This window comes from Palaemon carinicauda, unplaced genomic scaffold, assembly GCF_036898095.1.
Source record: "Palaemon carinicauda isolate YSFRI2023 unplaced genomic scaffold, ASM3689809v2 scaffold790, whole genome shotgun sequence".
NCBI classification, from domain to species: Eukaryota; Metazoa; Arthropoda; class Malacostraca; order Decapoda; family Palaemonidae; genus Palaemon; species Palaemon carinicauda.
The window spans coordinates 7,501-31,823 of record NW_027172083.1 but is presented as its reverse complement, the minus strand read 5'-3'; the positions used below and the strand labels follow the sequence as shown (position 1 = coordinate 31,823).

The following is a 24,323-nucleotide window of genomic DNA, read 5'->3' as shown; positions in this document are numbered from 1 at the left end:
GCAAACAGGTGGTGAGAATTAGGAACGCAGGTCACCAGAAAGATTTTATTTGGATATCGTTACTTTAATCTCATAAGATTTAGAAATGAAACTATTTGAGAAAAATGCCGATTTCTATCAATTATCAGCCCTGTATCATTTGCTGTTGAGGGAGGTAAGGAGATGTAATTGAAGAGAGAAAATATCCAAATACCTTACGTATATAGAGATGACAGCCAGAGTATTACTGTAGAATAGTTGTCCCATAAAATAAATACTTTTGAAGGAGTAAAGTTATTGATATGATGCTCAACTGATTAGAGTTGAAATAAAATGAAAGCAGATATTAAGACTATTATGGATAAATGTGATTAAAAAGTGTTTTTATTGGAGAACGAATAATTCATGCAAAAAGAATGGACAAACAAGAAAAGTGTCAACCAGTTAGTATTTGTAAGTTTCTATTTTGGGACCAAGAATTTTCTGTGAGATTGAATAAAAGAATGGAGGAAAATGTGTAGAAACATGAATGTGGAAATAGAAGAATTACTGCCAGTTCTTTGTTCAGACTGCATCTGTAACGTTTAGAACGCTTCCATAACACTTAAATTACTACCAGATCTTTGCTAAAACAGCTTCTATAATGTTTAAAAAGTTTCCTGGATGATATGCAACTGAATTTGGAATGCAATATAAAAAGAAAGAAAATTAAAAATGAAATATTCCAGATGAATAGAATACAAATTAGTCTAAAATGGAAAACGAAATGAGACTGAAAGTAAAGGTCTTGTTTGATATCACATGGGAGAAACATTACCCTATTTATGTGGCCCAGTATGAAATACAGACAGAGGTAATAGATTCATTTGCAAGGGCATAAAATATGTTCATGTTTGAGTTATACACAGTTTGATTAACAACGTTGGATAGTGTATATAGTGCTTGATCAGGGTCCCTATATCTTAAAGGTAATGCAACAAAGACAGTCATGATAATGAGTTAAATACTGGAATGATACCTCGAGAAGACACTTATTAAAGTAGTAAGGCAAGCAATTAGATGGACAGAGTCCTTTGTATATTATTACTATTATCATCACTTGCTGAGCTACAACTCTAGTTGGTTGGGAAAACAGGATGCTATAAGCCCAGGGGCTCCGACCAGGAAAATAACCCAGTGAGGAAAGGAAACAATGAAAAAATATTCTAAGAACAGCAACAACACAAAATAAGTATTTCTTATATAAAATATAAAACTTTTAACAAAACAGGAGGATGAGAAATTAGATAGAATAGTGTGCCCGAGTGTACCCTCAAGACAGTGGTAGGTGTTTGAGAAGACACACAATGCCACTATTTGTAGGAATTAGATGGACAGACTACTTAACATATATCTAGGGTGAAGACAGTGGTAGATGTTTGAGAAGTATATGAGAAAAATCTTAGATGCCTTTCCAGGATAAACTCTATATCATTTACTGTTTATCCTAATGATGGACGGAGAAGCATAGAAATGTTGAAATGCAGGAGAAAAATGTAGGGATGTTTGTGCTAAACTTAAGCAAAACAGATCCTATGATGACTGGAAAGGAAGGATATCAAATAGAAGATAGGAGAGCTGTTTAAAGGATGCTGTGAGTGATGGGTAAAACGAATTCAGGAGATGCTAAGGATCATAAAATGAGTAAAAGCATAAGATGCAGTCCTTTTAGATGTTAATTATTTTTGTTGTAATTGTCAAAAAACAAGAGAGAATACTAAATGTTTAAATGATCTTTGAGATAAGGCAATACGGGTTTTTCTCAGTATATCAACCTTAATCTGGGACACCTGGACGTGAACAGGAAAACCTTTCAGAAAGGTTACCAGGATCAGTAATGGGCAAGACGAATGAACTTGTTTAGAAGACGAGATAAAGAAGCCTACAACTAAATAAAATTTCCTCTTGTTAGGAGTAGAAGAGACTCTTTAGCTATGGCAAGCAGCTCTTCTATGAGGACACTCCAAAATCAAACCATTGTCCTCTAGTATAGGGTAGTGCCATAGCCTCTGTCTTCCACTGTTTTGGGTTAGAGTTCTCTTGCTTGAGGGTAAAAAGGGTACACTTGAGCACACTATGCTATCTTATTTTTCTTCCTCCTTTTTATTAAACTTTTTATAGTTTATATAGGAGATATTTATTCTAATGTTGTTACTCCTAAAATATCTTATTTTCCCTTTTTCCTCTCCTCACTGGGCTATTTTTCCTGTTGGCCCCCTCCTGGGCTTATAGCATCATGCTTTTCCAACTAGGGTTGTAGCTTAGCAAGTAATAATAATAATAATAATAATAATAATAATAATAATAATAATAATAATAATAATAATGTAACAGGAGATAATTGAAAACTCAAAAGAATGGAGACGTTCAACAGATTGGACTCATAGCAATAAGAACAGTCAGCATTAAGATGAGGGTTACCTTGCTATATCAGTTGGTCCTAAGAGCTGATTATTTGATAATGATGGATAGAAAAGTTGGTAGACACTTTAGATATGTGTTTATGCCAAAAGGACAGATTTATTTTAAGGATTTCGATGGAAGAGGGTACATTATGTTATCGTTTGAGAGTGGACTAAATAGACAAAAGAGATTTCACGAGTGGCTAGTTTGCTGTTGCTATTACAGAAGTGCAATTGAATCGAGGAAATTAGTATTGCAATAGATAGATATAGATATATACCACAGTATATAAACTTTTCAAGAGATGTGTTGTTAGCTGTGTAAGAATATAGTTCAGTTGTGTGTGAATTATCGATTGTTAAACCCTGCTGTGTATCATTTTTAAGTCTTAAAGAAAGTGAGCAAGTTGTGCATGTTTGGTCCTTGAATTGTGTTCATTACAATAGGGTTGTTGATAGGAACTTATGATAGTACAGCAAGATGGCTGTATATGAGAATGTAAGGAAGAGAATGTCGAGTAAAAAAAAAATTGATTTTATTCCTGCAATCATTGAAAGGAAATGGTGAATGACTGCACTGGTTCAAATAAATTGTGAAATGTTACTTTGATAGATACAGTTGTAAAGATTTCCCCAAACTATGTCTGATAGATATTGGTAGAATGGTCTATTCAGAGAAAATGTTAAGTGTAACAATGCCCTGAATTGAATAGGGACATATTTCAGTTTAATAAGTATACTTAGAGAAAACTTCATGTATATTAATGTTTAGAACTGGACAGGCAAATATTTCTGCTTAGGAAGAAGGGATGTTGGCAGTAAACCTAAGAATAGGGAAGTATAGAGGAAAGTGAATGAGTTTAAGTTGTGATGTATACTGTGTGTGTTCTGAAAAAAGGATGAAAATGTAATTATGTTCAAATGAGTTGTTATTGCCTGGAATATAGACTTGAAAATAGATTTATAAAAGTAGCTAGTTGTGTAAAACAAGAGAATATTCTGAGAATTATTATTATTATTATTATTATTATTATTACTAGCCAAGCTACAGCCCTAGTTGGAAAAGTAAGATGATATAAGCCCAAGGGCTCCAACAGGGAAAAATAGCTCAGTGAGGAAAGGAAATAAGGAAATAAACTATGAGAAAAAATTAGCAAAATATTTTTAAAACTGTAACAAAATCAAAACAGATATGACAAATATAAACTATTAAAAGACATGCCACCATTGAAAGAAAATTATATAAGAATAGGCAGCAAACAGAAATGGATACTGAAAAGTTGATGGATAATCAATGTAAATGTATAGAGCAATGCTAGTGGTGACTGAATAGAAAGCTAAAAGTATAACTATGGCAGTGGCTGTCTAGGTAATGCTAAGGTGTGAAGAGTCAGCTTGAGACGATGTACAAATATTAATAGATGGTATCACCTTGGTATCACTAATCAAAGTAAGGGATTTCAAACCAAAAACCTATTGAAAGGAGCCATTTGGGGAAGATGCAAGTGGATGACCCTGTGAGGGTAGAAGGTCAGGTTTTGGATATTGAGATAAAGAATGCGAACGTAGTAAAAACATGGAACCTAAAACTTTCAAAAGTAAAAGTAAACATATACCTGGGGAGCACAGATCCGATGTAGTGTTGTTAAAGTTTGGTGTCATTCTTCATAAACTAGGGTTCCTATAGAATGCCTTTTTCTTAGCCAGGTTTACAGGAATTTAGAAGGACTTGTATGCAGAGGTAGTTTCAAGGTGACCCTTAAGCTAATTTTTGTCAGTTTTAATCATCATCATCATCATCTATTCCTATTGATGGCACCAAGAGCAGAAAAGCCATTAACCGAGTGGAGAGCTGTAAATAGTAGATTGTTACTAGCAAAGTTCAAATCAAAGCTGTGCAATATGAGTATTACAGTTTGCTATAACCCAACGAATGATTCCCCTGAAGAAAGGAAAAGATGAATACTATGAAGAACTGCAGAGTTTAATAGACGAGATCCCAGAGAAAGGTATGAAAATTGTGATTGGCGACTACAATGCTAAAGTTGGAAGGAATAATCAAGGGATAGAGAATGTGATGGGTGTTGAGAGTCTTGGCGAAGTTGCAAATGAAAATGGAACATATTTCATAAGTTTCTGTTCAGCAAACAATCTTGTTAATTTTTATGGTAAAAAAATTAGGTGGTCATTGTCTTCCATGAAATTGCAATGTGCATTCATGACATTTGAAGCTGTTATGGTAATACTAAATGAAATCTAGAAGAATATACTTCACGGTACTTGCAATATACCACATTAACAGGTGGATATAATTCAGTTTCACAAATTTATTAGTCTAATATTATGTTTTATTTTATCATACTGAATATTTCCTAGTGCATCATACTTGAAAGTACTTTTTCAGAGCATTTATTTGATATACAAGTCTTTATTGTACTGTTAATAACAAGACAATAAAAAGGAAATATCACCATACTGTGTCATATGACAATAGAGGGATGTTTCCAGCATTGATTTTCAGAGAGATTCACCACACAAAAAATAGTGATATAATTGCTAGGAAGGCATATCATTGCAAATTTGATATTTCATATATGACTTCATTATCCTAACATAATAATGAAAATAAAATATTACACAGTGTGTCATATGGAAATAGATTTGTATTTTATAGAAATCTTAATATTTAGCTTTATAGCAGAAAATATCGATTTATTAGTAAGAAATGATAGATTTTATTTCCTTGCATTTTCCTGATGAATTTTTGAGATATAAAAAAGTCAGTGCTTATTAATATTTGTCAGTATCAACGATCAAGTATATTTCACTTGAGCAAAATGGTGCTCAAGGTACGTGAGGCAAAGAGGGCAGCTGACCTGAGGTGGGGTCAGGGACTGGGTCAGTCATATGAAGAGAATAAGAAGAAGTTTTGGAAAGAAGTGAAGAGAGTAAGGAAGGCCGGCACAAGAATTGAAGAGACAGTGAAAGATGGAAATGGAAGGTTGTTAAAAGGAGAGGATGCAAGGAAAAGGTGGGCGGAATATTTTGAAAGTTTGCTGAATGTTGAGGATGATAGGGAGGCAGAGATTATTGCTGTTCCAGGTGTTGAGGTGCCAGTGATGGGAGATGAGAATGAGAGAGAGATTACAATAGAGGAAGTGAGGAGAGCACTAGATGAAACGAGAGTAGGAAAAGCATCTGGTATGGATGGTGTGAAAGCTGAGATGTTGAAGGAAGGGGGTGTGACTGTAATTGAATGGTTGGTGAGATTGTTTAATGTGTGTTTTGTGTTGTCAATGGTACCAGTAGATTGGGTCTGTGCATGTATTGTACCACTATATAAGGGTAAGGGAGATGTGCATGAGTGTTGTAATTCAAGAGGTATTAGTTTGTTGAGTGTAGTTGGAAAAGTGTATGGTAGAGTACTGATTAATAGGATTAAGGATAAAATAGAGAATGCAATCTGGGAAGTACAGGGGGGTTTTAGAAGAGGTAGGGGTTGTATGAATCAGATTTTTACAGTTAGGCAGATATGCGAGAAATATTTAGCAAAAGGTAAGGAGGTGTATGTTGCGTTTATGGATCTGGAGAAAGCATATGATAGAGTTGATAGGGAAGCAATGTGGAATGTGATGAGGTTATATGGAGTTGGTGGAAGGTTGTTGCAAGCAGTGAAAAGTTTCTACAAAGGTAGTAAAGCATGTGTTAGAATAGGAAATGAAGTGAGCGATTGGTTTCCGGTGAGAGTGGGGCTGAGACAGGGATGTGTGATGTCCCCGTGGTTGTTTAACTTGTATGTTGATGGAGTGGTGAGAGAGGTGAATGCTCGAGTGCTTGGACGAGGATTAAAACTGGTAGACGAGAATGATCATGAATGGGAGGTAAATCAGTTGTTGTTTGCGGATGATACTGTACTGGTAGCAGACACAGAAGAGAAGCTTGACCGACTAGTGACAGAATTTGGAAGGGTGTGTGAGAGAAGGAAGTTGAGAGTTAATGTGGGTAAGAGTAAGGTTATGAGATGTACGAGAAGGGAAGGTGGTGCAAGGTTGAATGTCATGTTGAATGGAGAGTTACTTGAGGAGGTGGATCAGTTCAAGTACTTGGGGTCTGTTGTTGCAGCAAATGGTGGAGTGGAAGCAGATGTACGTCAGAGAGTGAATGAAGGTTGCAAAGTGTTGGGGGCAGTTAAGGGAGTAGTAAAAAATAGATGGTTGGGCATGAATGTAAAGAGAGTTCTATATGAGAAAGTGATTGTACCAACTGTGATGTATGGATCGGAGTTGTGGGGAATGAAAGTGATGGAGAGACAGAAATTGAATGTGTTTGAGATGAAGTGTCTGAGGAGTATGGCTGGTGTATCTCGAGTAGATAGGGTCAGGAACGAGGTGGTGAGGGTGAGAACGGGTGTAAGAAATGAGTTAGCGGCTCGAGTGGATATGAATGTGTTGAGGTGGTTTGGCCATGTTGAGAGAATGGAGAATGGCTGTCTGCTAAAGAAGGTGATGAATGCAAGAGTTGATGGGAGAAGTACAAGAGGAAGGCCAAGGTTTGGGTGGATGGATGGTGTGAAGAAAGCTCTGGGTGATAGGAGGATAGATGTGAGAGAGGCAAGAGACCGTGCTAGAAATAGGAATGAATGGCGAGCGATTGTGACGCAGTTCCGGCAGGCCCTGCTGCTTCCTCCGGTGCCTTAGATGACCGCGGAGGTAGCAGCAGTAGGGGACTCAGCATTATGAAGCTTCATCTGTGGTGGAAATGTGGGAGGTTGGGCTGTGGCACCCTAGCAGTACCAGCTGAACTCGGCCGAGTCCCTGGTTAGGCTGGAGGAACATAGAGAGTAGAGGTCCCCTTTTTTGTTTTGTTCTTGTTGATGTCGGCTACCCCCCAAAATTGGGAGAAGTGCCTTTGGTATATGGATGGAAAATGGTGCTTTTCCTTGATTGTGATAGCCAAGAAAAGAAACATTATTCTTGCTGCAGATAATTTCCAACACATCGATTTTTGCACATTCCCTTTAATCGGAGTTACATTTTTCTCGTGTAAACTGGAGTCAGCATTTTTTTTCTTTTGCGGAGATTAGCCATTTGATGAACTTTATCATGGTCGTTGCAATAGCAGAATGTTTAATATATTTTAGAAGAACATCCTCTGCTAGTGAAAGACTGAGCAGTAGTCCTGATTTACACCAGTAACTACATCAAAGATTATTCAGTGCCATCTACTACACAAACTACTAAGGACTGGCAAGACTGTATGGTTCTTGAACAGAAATACAAAACTGAAGTGAACCAAAGCCATGTATACTTGTGGGATCACGTTGACACTGAAAACCCAAATGAAATGGCTATCCACAAAACCTATGTCTGCTGAAAATATTGTTAAGTTGAAGAGAGTGTTTCATATGAACACTAGTATTGAGACACCATCCAAAAATCATGAATTTGGATCGGTCATCGTCACAAGGATTAGCAGACCATCACAGAAATGGTCAACCTATTCCAAGAGCTTACAGTAGAAAGATTGGTTTGCATATCATATAGAGTTTGTGCTTCCAAAGAATCTCATAGTGACTTGAATCAAGTCAAATTTATCGGAGGAAAGGCCTAAATACTTGCCTCCTTAAAAGTGAAGGTAAACAATTATGAGAAAGACTTTTAAGAAAGAAAAAGTTAAGTAGTTTTCAGAAACATATCTGCTTCAGATAGTTTCTCAGGTGATAATTGCTGAAGAATATGACTGTACTGAAATTCCACCCTCCTTATTTGACTTTGAGGGCAGAATGAGAAAAGTAAACAAATTGAAAGTAATATTGGAAGAGAGACAAAATGTCTAGATACATTACCCAAGGTAACAATCAACACTTCTGTCATTGTCGATGCCATGTATGCAACCGACAAGTGGTCCTTTCACCCAAACCAAAAATTCAGATGTAAAACAGGGCTACAGATACACCCTTCTTCGAGATGTCCCAATTAACATCAAACATTCAATTCTGCTCTACTATATATGATCAACTTCCCAGTCTAAGTGCAATTGAAAAGACAAGGCAAAAAAAAATCAGGATTACTGGAGCTATATAATATCCAGAATCACCTTTCAGTGCCTACCTTCGGGTATTTCATGTTGTCCAGTTCATCTCGACCTGTATCAAGCCTTTATAAAGAAGTAAAAAATAATATTTTTTTTTTGAAGAAAAGGGAATGAGAGACATCACCACACATGGACCAACTCGCAGGGAAGCTGGCAACCGAACCATCCTCCATACAATTTACAGTGCTGAAGAATTAGGTGCAAATCGTATTGTCATTCCTTCCAATGGCATAGATGTTATCATTCTGGTAATCTGTTACGGTGCAATATCAACTTCCTTGACCAATCTATGAGTTTTAACAGATCTTAAGACGTTTATCCGTAGCCATGATACATTCATTTCATTAGATAAGGACAAATGCAACTTGTTACCATTCTTTTATGCATTTCCAGGTAAAGATGAAGATATTGTTCTACTGACTTGGCAAAAAGAAGTTGTGGCAATGTCTAGGGTAGATGCTTTTTAATCCCCTGAAATTATTTGCTAAAGATATGCAGTTGCAGATTATCAGTGCCGAACTGATGCAATCTTGCCTGTCCTTAGTAGTTCATGCATCAGGGGGCACTGAGCTATCATTGGTTCAATTGCAGAGACAAAACACTAATAACTAAATCCAGACTATTAAAGCCTTCTGCAAGCAGAAGATGCTCTTCTACAACATACTCAAAATTCAGCTATTGCAACAATCATAAGCAAGTCCTCACGTAAAGCAAAACTAAAATGGTTAACTGCACATCATATGGCTGTTCTCTGCAAAAAAATCTCTGCAACACTGACTCCAGTATCACAGCTAATCTGGGAATAAGTTTGAGGTGTACGTGAAAAAATCAGCGTGCGGAGATTTGCGTCTGCAGCAAGAATAAAAATGTTCCTTTTCTTGGCTGTCACTGTCAAAGAAAGGCACCAACTTTTTCAAGGGCTACATACAGACGAAGCTGATTCTTGCTAATAACAAACATTGACTTTTTTATATTTAAAAATTCGTAAGAAACCGACAATGAAAGGCAATTCAAAAGTTCTTACTAATAGTATAAAAAAATTCTTTTGTGGTTTGTTGAAGCAAAATATAAAAATTTCAACAAAACTCAGATCTTTTGATTGCCTTACAACACAAATGTGCATATTTCCTCTTCATTTTCCTGTTATTAAGAGAACAATAAAGTCTTATATAGTAAGTCAAATTGATACTTTAGATATGTCCTTCCAAAGGATGTACAAATTATGTAACAGGATGTACTAGTACATTTTATGTACTATTACTATATAACAGAAATATTACAACAATATTTTCGAAAACCGACTTTATATACACCTGATAATGTCGTCTTTGGCAAGTACCGTAGATGCTGAAATGTAATGTAATGGATATTTAAAGAAAATAAAAATAATTCTTCTATCTTTCATTAGCATTACGATAACAGCTTAAACTGTATGGTTAGACAAATGATATCCCTTGTTTTCTATTGCAGCAAAACTGGCAAAAAATTAGCTTGTGGGTCATCTCAAAACTATCCCTATGTAGACGTCTCTACGAAATTCCCAGAAGCTTAACCAAGCAAAATACATTCTATAAGGACCCTAGTTTACGAAAAATGACACCAAACTTTGACAGCACAAGGTATCCATTCAACGCCCTCTTGCTCCCCTGTTAATATGCAGAACAGAGAGAGATTTAGTTACAAGGATTTTGGATGTCTCAAGGACTTTTTAGTCCATCCGTAGAGACTCCATGTGCTCTTTAGTAGAGAGATTTAGTTTAAGCATTTAGAGTTCTTATGAGCTTGTCTAACTTATTCTTGAACTCGTTTACCGTGTTACTGTTTACAACATCCGCTGGTAGTCTATTCCAAGCATTTGCTATTTTTGTATGTAAAGAAATTGCCACATTGAGTGGTGTGCTATCGTTTCTCTTCTTTCACTGAGAGAGAGAGAGAGAGAGAGAGAGAGAGAGAGAGAGAGAGAGAGAGAGAGAGAGAGAGAGAGAGAGAGAGAAGCAGCATTTAAAAAGAAAAGATCTTTCAGAACCTGAAAGATTAAAGGAGATAGGATACTAACCCACTCGTGTCAACCAAGGTCCCTGGAAGAAAAAAGTTATTTCTTGTTAAGCTAAAACCCTAGTTGGAAAAACAGGATGCTTTAAGCCCAGGAGCTCCAACTGGGAAATTAGCCCAGTGAGGAAAGTAAACAAGGAAATATAAAATATTTAATAAACATAAATATTGAAATAAATATTCCCTATATAAACTATAAAAAGTAACAGAGCAAGAGGAAGAGAAATAAGAAGTGATAATAATAATAATAATAATAATAATAATAATAATAATAATAATAATAATAATAATAATAATAATAATAATAATAATAATAATAATAACTCTTAACCCAAAACAGGAAATGCCATGTTACAGAGGCTGTGACACTACCCAAGACTAGAGAAAAATGGTTTTATTTTGGAGTGTCCTTGAAGAGCTGCTTACCAGAGCTAAGGAATCTTTTATGCTTGGGCAAGTAAAAACAGAAGTGTAAATCAGAGAGTTGGAAGGACAGATGATTTACAGAAAAGAGGGTGTGACAGGTAGATGGTTATTGATTGCCTGTTTTGGTTGCAGTGAGATTGGTCAGGGAAAGGATTGTGAAAGAAAAAGCAAATTAAAATGGTTTTGTATGTGGTGAACTGAGGTATAAAGGATGGAGTACAGATAAGAGAATTAATCTATTTTGGAATAATGGTCAATGGATCACTTTTCCAGGACAGGATTACCTTTATAATTGTAGCCTCCTTTATGCATCTCCTCCAGGATGTACAAAGCAATGTGAGTAGCAGGTAAAGCTAAAAGGGGTGAACTAGAAAACTAGAGTGTGTACTGCAGAGCTCAATACATGTGGTTATGTTAAATTGCAGTTTGCGTTGCCCATTTTAATAGGTCTGATAAAACTGTATATAAAAGCAATTGCCACACGAGAAAGAATATCTCAGGAATTAATGGACGTATGGTTCAAGGAAAAAGAGCTTGAAGAGGGTTCAACAAAGTAAATACTAGAGTTTTAAAAATAATCATGGTTTGAGTAGATGGTTAGAGAATGATACTGTATCAGTAATCCCAAAGAGGTTTGATAATGCATGTGTTATTATTATTATTATTATTATTATTATTATTATTATTATTATTATTATTGTCATTAATATTATTATCATTATTTGCTAAGCTACAACCCTAGTTGGAAAAGCAGGATGTTATAAACCCAGGGAACCCAACGGGGAAAATAGCCCAGTGAGGATAGGAAACAAGCAAAAAGAAAATATTTTAAGAACAGTAACAACATTAACATAAAAATTTCCTATATAATTTATAAAACTTTAACAAAACAAGAGGAAGAGAAATTTGATAGAATGTGTGCCCGACCGTACCCTCAAGCAAGAGAACTCTTAACCAAAGACAGTGGAAGTCCACAGTACAGAGGCTATGGCACTACCCAAGACTAGAGAACAATGGTTTGATTTTGGAGTGTCTTTCTCCTTGAAGAGCTGCTTACAATAGCTAAAGAGGATATTAATACGCGAGTTGATTGTCATAAGGGAAAAATATAAATGAACTATTATTAGTGGCGGTAATCATACTATAAAGTAATATAAATGTATAGTAATAGTGGCAGATCATATAGGAAAGTTTGTATATTAATTCATTAAGAGAAGACAGAATAGTGAGTGAGACTTTAGTGAGTTTATGACTGTGTGTGTGTAACCATATGTAAGTATTCAGTGACAATAGTGCATGATCTTCAAGACAGAAGTATAAATGTGAGAAGAATAAAAACCGGCGTAAGGCATTGAAAAATGCGTTTGAAGAAGCATATACGGTGAAAAATGAGATACAGACTGGACACTTCAGCATGGAAGAAGTTTGCCGATGAGACTATAAAGGTATATGTGGTATGGATGAAGTTCTTGCAGTTGTTCCTACCATTGTGCGCGCGAGTTTTTCGATTCTTAAGAAAAAAGAAAAACAAACAGAAAATGAGATAGGCAAATGAAAGGTTATAATATGAAGATGTGTTTGGAGTAGTGAAAGATTACAATTATGAAAATGATGTCCATGCAAGGAATGATGAAAGATACAAAAATATTGTTAGTTTTGGATAATCCAAAATAGGTTGGCATTTTCATACATGGTAATGGTACGCTGGGCGAAATTAGGAGATTTGCTAGTTCGTTGTGGGGTAGTATATTTTGCTGGTGTATGGATAAAGAAGTATATGTATACATATTTTCTGTGGATGGTGCAATCATAATATGTATAATTGTGCATGACAGACATGGACATATGGGTAGGTTCAAGATGAGACAATGTATGAAAAAAATGAATATTTCACAATTTCTTAGTAAGATCTGAATGGCTGTGATGACGAAGGGCTTAGTCATAATTATCAGAGGACTTTTGCAATTAAAAAGGAAAAAAGCAAATGTTTAGGATAACTCATTAGGTGAAGGAAGACTGGAATAATTAGAATGAATTTCACAAATTTGGTTTGTGTTAATGATACTCTAAGAGTGCATAGTACCTGAAATAAACCAGTCACATTTCCATATGAACACCTTACCTGTAATTAGTGAAGTGAATCTCTCCAGTACTGTTAACGTATCTTCTTGAAAACTTGGAACATACTGCTAATTCTGAAAGAAAGTAAATATATTAATATTCTTAAACTTTTAGCTAAACTACATTTTAGACATTGTATATACAACACAATATTGTTATTATTATTATTATTATTATTATTATTATTATTATTATTAATAGCTAAGATACAACCCTTGTTGTAAAAGCAAGGTGCTATAAGCCCAAGGGCTCCAACAAGGAAAAATAGCTCAGTGAGGAAAAGAAACAAAAGAACAGAGGATGTGGCTGATCTTTCTCACAAACTTTTTTAATTCAATGGACCACTAAACTTAAGATATTTTCATTGAATTCTTTGAACATTTAAAAATGACATGGCTCAGAATAGTTCAGAGAGGTTGACGAAGTTCAAATGTGGAATGTGTATGATAGAATAGAATAAAATTTTCCAAAATCTACGAAATCCCTAGAAGGATGGCACCATACTTTCAACTAGTGTGTTTCAATTCCTCAACAAACTCTCTCAGATTGTAAAAAAAATTAAAACTGAACAACCAAGTACCGAATTTATTAGGTGCAAATGTTGAAAAAGTTAATACGAAATTATTCCAGTAAACAAACAGAACAAAAAAAATCATGCAACTTACATTAAGGATGAAGGTAAACTTAGCTACCTTGGCCGAGGTCAGTACTCTACAGTGCTCAGTTATCTATTTCACTTTTTTTTTATCCCTTTTTAGATGTTTTGTCCATTAGGCATTTGTCCGTGTTGAGGGATTAGGCATTTTGTCATTAGGCATTTTGTCCTTAGGCATTTTGTCATTAGGCATTTTGTCCTTAGGCATTCTGTCCTTAGGCATTCTGTCTGCTCACGATATAGTTGAAGTACACTTGCACTTATCAGCTGGTTGGCGACCTCACTCCATCAGATCTGGAAAAGGGAAAACAGATTAGCAGTCTTTTATTTTCAGGCATAAAAGTCAATTTCAAGGCAATAGCCAATAATCACTTTTGTGTTGGACGCTATTATTATTATTATTATTATTATTATTATTATTATTATTATTATTATTATTATTATTATTATTATTATTATTATTATTGTACAGTTCATAGGCTACCACAACTAAAACCTCCCCTCCTTGTCAACCCAGGAAGGATGAGGAGCAGAGAATCTCTCCTCCTATTTTCTGTAGTGCCTGCCCTGACAGTGTGCTGATAGCCAGCTTTCACAGCCATGACACACTCCTGCCTGATTTGTCTCGTTGCTAAACTGGTGTTCTGATAAGTTACAACCTGGGTAGGAAAAAGTGACTGGGTGTCTCACCCTGATTCCCAGAGTTTATAGCTCACCAGATATACACAACACTTCACCATTGGAAACAAGTCATTAATGCAGACTGGCAAGTTTCCCTTGACATAAAACATTGCATAATAGATTATTGTTATTATCATTACTAAGATATAAATCTAGTTGGGAAAGCAGGATGCTATAAGCCCAAAAATCCAACAGGGAAAATACCCTATTGAGGAAAGGAAATATGGAAAACTATATGGAGAGTAATGAATATATATTATAAGATCTTATGATAGATCTGGTATATATCAACTATAAAAAGAGACTTGTGTCAGCCTGAAGTTACAAAGATTCAACTGTCTTTCCACTATATAGTCATAGCTGGAATATTGTGTAGTACTGACCTTAATAATTGTGATTGAGGGGGCAAGTCTGTTGGAACTAATAACAAAGAATAGTTTATATTTAAGAACTTCAGTATACTTAAGCTGATCTTGCAACGACTCTACTTGCAAAACTAACAAGTTTAGTTAATGATGCTCTGTGCTGGCAGACCACATCTCCCTAAAAGCACTGATCAGGGAAACCCTTTGCACACCTGAACACATTAAAACACAAAACATGACTTCATAAGCAGCACATTAAACTCTGATATAAATAAACAGTTCAAAGACCTTGTTATATATACAGCAGCACTCCCTACATCCTATCAAGCAATGCCTTTCTTTGTCTTGCAAGCAATTGCAATCATAAAAACTCTAGAAGAATCGATGAGCAATTAAGAAAACACTGATATGCTTATACACTTAATTTCAATCTTGTACATTAGGGTTAAAATCTCACTGTCGATGAAAACTTAATATTACTGTCATCAATAAGAAAAGAATCATAGTAAAACTTAGTGGGATCCCTGAATCAAACAGGAAATTAAGAGTTCTTGCTCAGCTCAGCAAATGAATAAAACTGGACTAGTCATCCTACCCTTCCATAGACTGCTAAATTGAGCACATTAGCTCCAAGGGATAGGGGTCATGCATAGCCAAGGGAATACATACACGTTCCACTACATAGTGTATTAAGAGAGGTCGGGCAGCAGGATGGAAGAAAGGAGACTGAAGAGAGAGGAAAGACAGCAGGTTGGAAGAAAGGAAACAGAAGAGAGACATTAAAGACAGCAGGATGGAAGTAAGGAAACAGAAGAGAGACATTAAAGACAGCAGGATGGAAGAAAGGAGACTGAAGAGAGAGGAAAGACAGCAGGTTGAAAGAAAGGAAACAGAAGAGAGACATTAAAGACAGCAGGATGGAAGTAAGGAGATTGAAGAGACAGGAAAAACAGCAGGTTGGAAGAAAGGAAACAGAAGAGAGACAGGAAAGACAGCAGGTTGAAAGAAAGGAAACAGAAGAGAGACATTAAAGACAGCAGGATGGAAGTAAGGAGATTGAAGAGACAGGAAAAACAGCAGGTTGGAAGAAAGGAAACAGAAGAGAGACAGGAAAGACAGCAGGTTGAAAGAAAGGAAACAGAAGAGAGACAGGAAAGACAGCAGGTTGAAAGAAAGGAAACAGAAGAGAGACATTAAAGACAGCAGGATGGAAGTAAGGAGATTGAAGAGACAGGAAAAACAGCAGGTTGGAAGAAAGGAAACAGAAGAGAGACAGGAAAGACAGCAGGTTGAAAGAAAGGAAACAGAAGAGAGACATTAAAGACAGCAGGATGGAAGTAAGGAGATTGAAGAGACAGGAAAAACAGCAGGTTGGAAGAAAGGAAACAGAAGAGAGACAGGAAAGACAGCAGGTTGAAAGAAAGGAAACAGAAGAGAGACATTAAAGACAGCAGGATGGAAGTAAGGAGATTGAAGAGACAGGAAAAACAGCAGGTTGGAAGAAAGGAAACAGAAGAGAGACAGGAAAGACAGCAGGTTGAAAGAAAGGAAACAGAAGAGAGACATTAAAGACAGCAGGATGGAAGTAAGGAGATTGAAGAGACAGGAAAAACAGCAGGTTGGAAGAAAGGAAACAGAAGAGAGACAGGAAAGACAGCAGGTTGAAAGAAAGGAAACAGAAGAGAGACATTAAAGACAGCAGGATGGAAGTAAGGAGATTGAAGAGACAGGAAAAACAGCAGGTTGGAAGAAAGGAAACAGAAGAGAGACAGGAAAGACAGCAGGTTGAAAGAAAGGAAACAGAAGAGAGACAGGAAAGACAGCAGGTTGAAAGAAAGGAAACAGAAGAGACACATTAAAGACAGCAGGATGGAAGTAAGGAGATTGAAGAGACAGGAAAAACAGCAGGTTGGAAGAAAGGAAACAGAAGAGAGACAGGAAAGACAGCAGGTTGAAAGAAAGGAAACAGAAGAGAGACATTAAAGACAGCAGGATGGAAGTAAGGAGATTGAAGAGACAGGAAAAACAGCAGGTTGGAAGAAAGGAAACAGAAGAGAGACAGGAAAGACAGCAGGTTGAAAGAAAGGAAACAGAAGAGAGACAGGAAAGACAGCAGGTTGAAAGAAAGGAAACAGAAGAGACACATTAAAGACAGCAGGATGGAAGTAAGGAGATTGAAGAGACAGGAAAAACAGCAGGTTGGAAGAAAGGAAACAGAAGAGAGACAGGAAAGACAGCAGGTTGAAAGAAAGGAAACAGAAGAGAGACATTAAAGACAGCAGGATGGAAGTAAGGAGATTGAAGAGACAGGAAAAACAGCAGGTTGGAAGAAAGGAAACAGAAGAGAGACAGGAAAGACAGCAGGTTGAAAGAAAGGAAACAGAAGAGAGACAGGAAAGACAGCAGGTTGAAAGAAAGGAAACAGAAGAGACACATTAAAGACAGCAGGATGGAAGTAAGGAGATTGAAGAGACAGGAAAAACAGCAGGTTGGAAGAAAGGAAACAGAAGAGAGACAGGAAAGACAGCAGGTTGAAAGAAAGGAAACAGAAGAGAGACAGGAAAGACAGCAGGTTGAAAGAAAGAAACAGAAGAGAGACATTAAAGACAGCAGGATGGAAGTAAGGAGATTGAAGAGACAGGAAAAACAGCAGGTTGGAAGAAAGGAAACAGAAGAGAGACAGGAAAGACAGCAGGTTGAAAGAAAGGAAACAGAAGAGAGACATTAAAGACAGCAGGATGGAAGTAAGGAGATTGAAGAGACAGGAAAAACAGCAGGTTGGAAGAAAGGAAACAGAAGAGAGACAGGAAAGACAGCAGGTTGAAAGAAAGGAAACAGAAGAGAGACAGGAAAGACAGCAGGTTGAAAGAAAGGAAACAGAAGAGACACATTAAAGACAGCAGGATGGAAGTAAGGAGATTGAAGAGACAGGAAAAACAGCAGGTTGGAAGAAAGGAAACAGAAGAGAGACAGGAAAGACAGCAGGTTGAAAGAAAGGAAACAGAAGAGAGACAGGAAAGACAGCAGGTTGAAAGAAAGAAACAGAAGAGAGACATTAAAGACAGCAGGATGGAAGTAAGGAGATTGAAGAGACAGGAAAAACAGCAGGTTGGAAGAAAGGAAACAGAAGAGAGACAGGAAAGACAGCAGGTTGAAAGAAAGGAAACAGAAGAGAGACATTAAAGACAGCAGGATGGAAGTAAGGAAACAGAAGAGAGACATTAAAGACAGCAGGATGGAAGAAAGGAGACTGAAGAGAGAGGAAAGACAGCAGGTTGAAAGAAAGGAAACAGAAGAGACACATTAAAGACAGCAGGATGGAAGTAAGGAGATTGAAGAGACAGGAAAAACAGCAGGTTGGAAGAAAGGAAACAGAAGAGAGACAGGAAAGACAGCAGGTTGAAAGAAAGGAAACAGAAGAGAGACATTAAAGACAGCAGGATGGAAGTAAGGAGATTGAAGAGACAGGAAAAACAGCAGGTTGGAAGAAAGGAAACAGAAGAGAGACAGGAAAGACAGCAGGTTGAAAGAAAGGAAACAGAAGAGAGACAGGAAAGACAGCAGGTTGAAAGAAAGGAAACAGAAGAGACACATTAAAGACAGCAGGATGGAAGTAAGGAGATTGAAGAGACAGGAAAAACAGCAGGTTGGAAGAAAGGAAACAGAAGAGAGACAGGAAAGACAGCAGGTTGAAAGAAAGGAAACAGAAGAGAGACAGGAAAGACAGCAGGTTGAAAGAAAGAAACAGAAGAGAGACATTAAAGACAGCAGGATGGAAGTAAGGAGATTGAAGAGACAGGAAAAACAGCAGGTTGGAAGAAAGGAAACAGAAGAGAGACAGGAAAGACAGCAGGTTGAAAGAAAGGAAACAGAAGAGAGACATTAAAGACAGCAGGATGGAAGTAAGGAGATTGAAGAGACAGGAAAAACAGCAGGTTGGAAGAAAGGAAACAGAAGAGAGACAGGAAAGACAGCAGGTTGAAAGAAAGGAAACAGAAGAGAGACATTAAAGACAGCAGGATGGAAGTAAGGAGATTGAAGAGACAGGAAAAACAGCAGGTTGGAAGAAAGGAAACAGAAGAGAGACAGGAAAGACAGCAGGTTGGAAGTAAGGAAACAGAAGAGAGACAGGAAAGACAGCAGGTTGGAAGTAAGGAAACAGAAGAGAGTCAGGAAAGACAGCAGGTTGGAAGTAAGGAAACAGAAGAGAGTCAGGAAAGACAGCAGTGTGGCAAATCGTCCTCTGTCTTCTTCTGCAACCACTAGTCATCACACAACTAGGAAACAGATACGGGTAGTCCTTCTCGTGACAGAGACATCTGCCCTACCCCACCCCACAATTATAAACATTTTCTTTTACTTTCCTCGATGTTTTATTCAATTCCAGCTGTTATCCATTTACTTTCTCTTAATTCCTGTATTTCACTTCTCTCCCAACTTCTCTACTATTCTGTCTCACAATTTTCCAAGCTTATTGTCCATATATGTAACCTTTTCTTCCAAATCCATCACCCCTAAAACGTAAGGGTCAATTATTCATTATTTTAAATTGTTTAGTCATATAATTCATATATTTTATACATTTATTCATATTCAGACAATACCCTGGTAGCCTTAAACCTACTATTTAATTACCTGTATTAATTCTAGTTACTTTTTAACTATTTAATTGATAAATGTTTTTATGTTGAACAGACTGACAAGTCTTTTTATAGTTATTTATGAATTGTCTGTTTTATTGTTGTTAATGTCTTTTTAAATACTTAAGTTTAAATTTTTAATTACTTCTTATATCGTTTATTTATTGCCTTGTTTCCTTTCCTCAGTGGGCTATTTTTCCCTGTTGGAGCCCTTGGGATTATAGCATCTTGCTTTTCCAACTGGGGTTGTATCTTGGCTAGCAGTAATAATGATAAAAATTAGTTTAATATGTTGCTTAATTCAACCCTAAACAGATTCACAATCTCTTCAGGCAAAGTCGTATCTACTCTGCATATGTCGATGAGAGGAATAAAGTTTATGTAAAGATATTACCCTTAGAAATTTCCTTACAGCTCTACCAGGTGGTACTTCCCCCGCCCGGCGTCCTCCCCACTAACAACCAAACTCTTCTCCACCTGAAATTCTGGAATCTCTAAATATTGGGGGTGACAGAGGGGGACTGGAGACGACAGGGCATTTGTATTTGACTGTATATTAGCAAAATTGAGTAGTTGTAATAGACGATAATGATAGGGACATGTAATCGCATTTTCAGGAGGAAAAAAAAAAAAAAAAAAAAAAAAAAAAAAAGTAAGTGTTCAGCATGATCACAAACTCTTGGAACGACTCTGATTTTGTGAAAAATCCCTCAACAAATAACGAATTTTTTTTAGTTCTATTTCATTAGGTGGTCTTCTGAAAGATATTCAACTTTTAATTGAGTATCATTATTTTTTTTTTATTTACAATAAACGATATCGGTGTCAATGACCTCAGATGTCAGGATGCCAGAAACACCAAATCAATCAATTCACAAATAGCGAAGCTTTTTGGATTTTAAAATTAGGCCTAGTCACAATAATGAGCCAAAAATGGGGGTACCAGTGGTTGAACTATTTGAACCCCATTTTTTTTTATATTTTAGGCCTAATTATGACCAAACGAAGCTAAATAAACCAATTTTAACAAGCAAGGCCTACGGGATGAAACATGGTACTGCACTATAGACGATAAACTAATTTTGTAGGTCCTGTAGGGCACAGGATTACCCTGCGGGATATGATCAGGATAGCAGTCCTTCGTCTAAGTAATTAGGTAATTAAGTAATCAAGTAAGCAAATAAGCAAGTAAGAAAGAAATCAAGCAAGTAAGAAAGAAATTAAGCAAGTAAGAAAGAAATTAAGCAAGAAAGCAAGAAATTAAGCAAGAAAGCAAGCAAGAAAGCAAGCAAGTAAATAAGTAAGTAAAGTATCCTTTCCTTAACTGTCGGGGTCATGTAATAATAAATCTATTAACCCCTTTCACATTATTATTATTATTATTATTATTATTATTATTATTATTAGCTAAGCTACAGCCCTACTTAGAAAAGCAAGAGGATATAAGGCCAAGGGGTCCAACAGGGAAAAATAGCCCAGTGAAGAGAGGAAATAAGGAACTAACCGATATAAGTGGTAATGAACAATTAAAATAAGATATCTAAAAAACATTAACATTCAAACAGACACTTTATATATAAGCTATAAAAGGACTTATGTCAGCTTGTTCAACATGAAAACATTTGCTGCGAGTTTGAACTTTCGAAGTTCTACTGATTCGACTACCAGATTAGAAAAATCATTTCACGACTTGGTCACAGCTGGAATAAAACACGCAACAACTCGAGGTAGTGTGGTGAGAAGAGCAACGGGGCAAGGAGATTCTAGCACTTTTTGAAACCTTTGATAAAATTCTATGGTCTAATTGCTTAAAAATGAGACGGGGTCTTGGTTCAGCCAACTGGTTCTTTTGATTTGTATAAATACATTAGCTACAGTAAGTTCCTCTATTCTTGTTAAATGACAATTATTAAAAATGTCATTAGTTGTTCCTTGATTACCTAATTGAGTGACACTAACCAACTAACCATGTACGAGAGAGAGAGAGAGAGAGAGAGAGAGAGAGAGAGAGAGAGAGAGAGAGAGAGAGAATACCACATGTAAAATAGACTCGATAAGACTTGGTAAGTCTTTTAGATTATATTCAATTACAAAATACATTATGCAAAATTCTAATCTAGCCAAGACTCGCTAATAAAAATATTAAAGTTATCGACTCCTCAAAGTTAAGGTGGCCTGTATTGTAGAGTAGGATATGAACTAAGCCCGGAAGGGTCTCGTCCCCTTGTCAGCTCATGTCTTAAGTACGAAGGATATAATAACAGGATTGATAATTTCTTTTGACTGATTGATACAGAGTTTTCTGGCATCCTAACAACGAAGGCCATTGACGCCGATATATTTTGTTATAAATCAAGAATAAAAGGAAATAAAATTATATCAAAAGCAATGATGTCCTTTTTAAAAGTTAAATAGCTTTCAGAAGATCTGTTTCTGAAATAGATTTGAAAATCATTGCTAACATAGAGAGAGAGAGAGAGAGAGAGAGAGAGAGAGAGAGAGAGACTCCTAGCTTGTGTTCAAGAGATTTTTCAGTCTGGACAAATTACGTTGTCAAACTAAATATCGAAATCTATGGCAATAAGTTGTAAGCGTGAATGTTATAGCAGATGACAACAAATATGCCAAATAATTATAAGTATTATAATAATGATAGAATTAGAAACGTATGAAATTATATTGAATTTACGTTCATAAATAATTTTTTGTGCTTCCCCTGCCATCACACACTTCACAGCTCTAACATCTAGTACTTCCCCCACCTGTCATCCTCCCCCCTAACAACCAAACTCTTCTACACCTGAAATTCTGGAATCTATAGATATTGGGGCTGACAGAGGGGGACCAGAGACGACAGGGCATTTATATTTGACAGTACATTAGCAAAATTGGGTAGTTTTAACAGACGATAATGATAGGGACATCATATTGCATTTTCAGATTAAAAAAACGAATTCAGCATGATCATAAACTCTTAAAACGACTCTGATTTTGTGAAAAAAATCCCTCAACAAATTGCGACATTTTTAGTTTTATTTCAGAAGGTCTTCTGAAAGATATTTAACTTTTAAAATGACATCTTTGCTTTTATGGTTTTAATTGAGTATAATAATTTTTTTTTCTATTTACAATAAACGATATCGGCGTCAATGACCTCAGATGTCAGGATGCCAGTAAAATAAAAAATCAATCAATCAACAAATAGCGAAGCTTTTTGGATTTTAAAATTAGGCCTAGTCATAATAATGAGCCAAAAATGGGGGTTCCAGGGGTTGGAAAATTTCAACCTCAATTTTTTTATTTTTTTATTTTAGGCCTAGTTGTGACCAAACGAAGCTAAATGAAATATTTTAACAAGCAAGGCCTACGAGATGACACATGGCACCACACTATAGACAAACTAATTTTGTAGGTCCTGTAGGGCACAGGATTCCTCTGCGGGATATGATCAGGAAAGCAGCCTTTCATGTAAGTAAATATGTAAATAAGTAAGTAAGTAAGTAAATAAGTAAATAAGTAAATAAGTAAATAGGTAAATAAGTAGGTAAATAGGTAAATAAGTAAATAAGTAAATAGGTAAATAAGTAGGTAAATAGGTAAGTAAGTAAGTAAGTAAGTAAAGTAAAGTATTCTTTCTTTAACTATCTAGGCCATGTGGTAACGTCCCTAACTGGTGAACGCCAGACTGGGGTTTGAGTCCTGCTCGAACTCGATAGTTTCTTTGGTCGCTGCAATCTCACCATCCTTGTGAACTAGGAGTGAGGTTTGAGAAACCTATAAGTCTATCTGCTGATTCATCAACAGCCGTTGCCTGGCCCTCCTTGGTCATAGCTTGGATAGAGAGGGGGCTTGGGCGCTGATCATATGTATATATGGTCAGTGTCCAGGGTATTGTCCTTCTGAATAGGGCAATGCCCCTGTCCCTTGCCTCTGCCATTCATGCGGGGCCTTTAAACTCCTTTCACATGCAACTACTCGAGTCAGTCTGGTGTATAGAGCAACGGGCCAAGGAGATTCTAGTACTTTTTGAAACTTCATCAGATGAGACGGGGTCTTAGTTCAGTCAACCGGTTCTTTTGACTTGTACAAATAGATTGGCTACATAAGTTCCCCTATTCTTGTTAAATGGCAATTACTACAAATTTCATTAGGTGCTCATTGATTGAGTTAATTGACTGACACTAACCAACTAACTATGAGAGAGAGAGAGAGAGAGAGAGAGAGAGAGAGAGAGAGAGAGAGCTTTGTTAGTGGGTAAGGCTTCACCTACGAACTATCATACCCGGTTCCTGACCCATCATTTAACGGTTTAAAGGCCACTCATGAATGGCAGGGGCAAGGGACAGTGACATTGCCCTATCGAGCAGGACAATGCCCTAGAGACTGACCATATGTACATACAAACAGCGCCCAAGCCCCCTCTCCACCCAAGCTAGGACCAAGGAGGTCCAGGCAATAGCTGCTGATGACTTAGCAGAGGCCTATAGGCTCCCCCAAACCCCAAATCCTTAGCTCATAAGGATAAGGTTGCAGATACCAAAGAAACTAACGAGTTTGAGAGGGACTCAACCCCCAATCTGACGTTCACCAGTCAGGGATGTTACTACATCGGCCTCAAACAACCTTGATAATCTAAATATTTATCAGATTTGCCAATTTGTTTTATAGATCATTACCTTAGATGATAATGCTTTTTACCTTAGATTACCTTAAAACTGTTCGAATTTCCTCAAGTTTGTATCTAGTAAAACAGAAATTACCTTAGATTTACTTTGAAACCATACAAATGACCTCAAACTAAGGTAATTTACCTTAAAAGTTAAATCCTGCGTATGACGTCGATGAAACCAGGGAGATCGTTCAAGCCGCG

At 36.6% G+C, this 24,323-nt stretch overlaps 1 long non-coding RNA gene across 2 annotated transcripts in view; it reads right to left on the bottom strand.

Moving 5' to 3' along the window:
* The window catches only part of LOC137637490 (uncharacterized), a 45,135-nt gene that overhangs the window by 16,789 nt on the left and 4,023 nt on the right, over positions 1 to 24,323 (bottom strand). The window contains exons 2-4 of one of the 2 annotated variants that reach the window (XR_011043665.1): positions 13,778 to 14,061; positions 13,114 to 13,186; positions 4,043 to 4,272 (exon numbers count right to left, since the gene is read on the bottom strand). This is a non-coding gene — a long non-coding RNA (uncharacterized lncRNA). Of the gene's footprint in view, positions 1 to 4,042; positions 4,273 to 13,113; positions 13,187 to 13,777; positions 14,062 to 24,323 lie in introns of those variants that run through there. The other variant, XR_011043666.1, reaches the window with a different exon arrangement.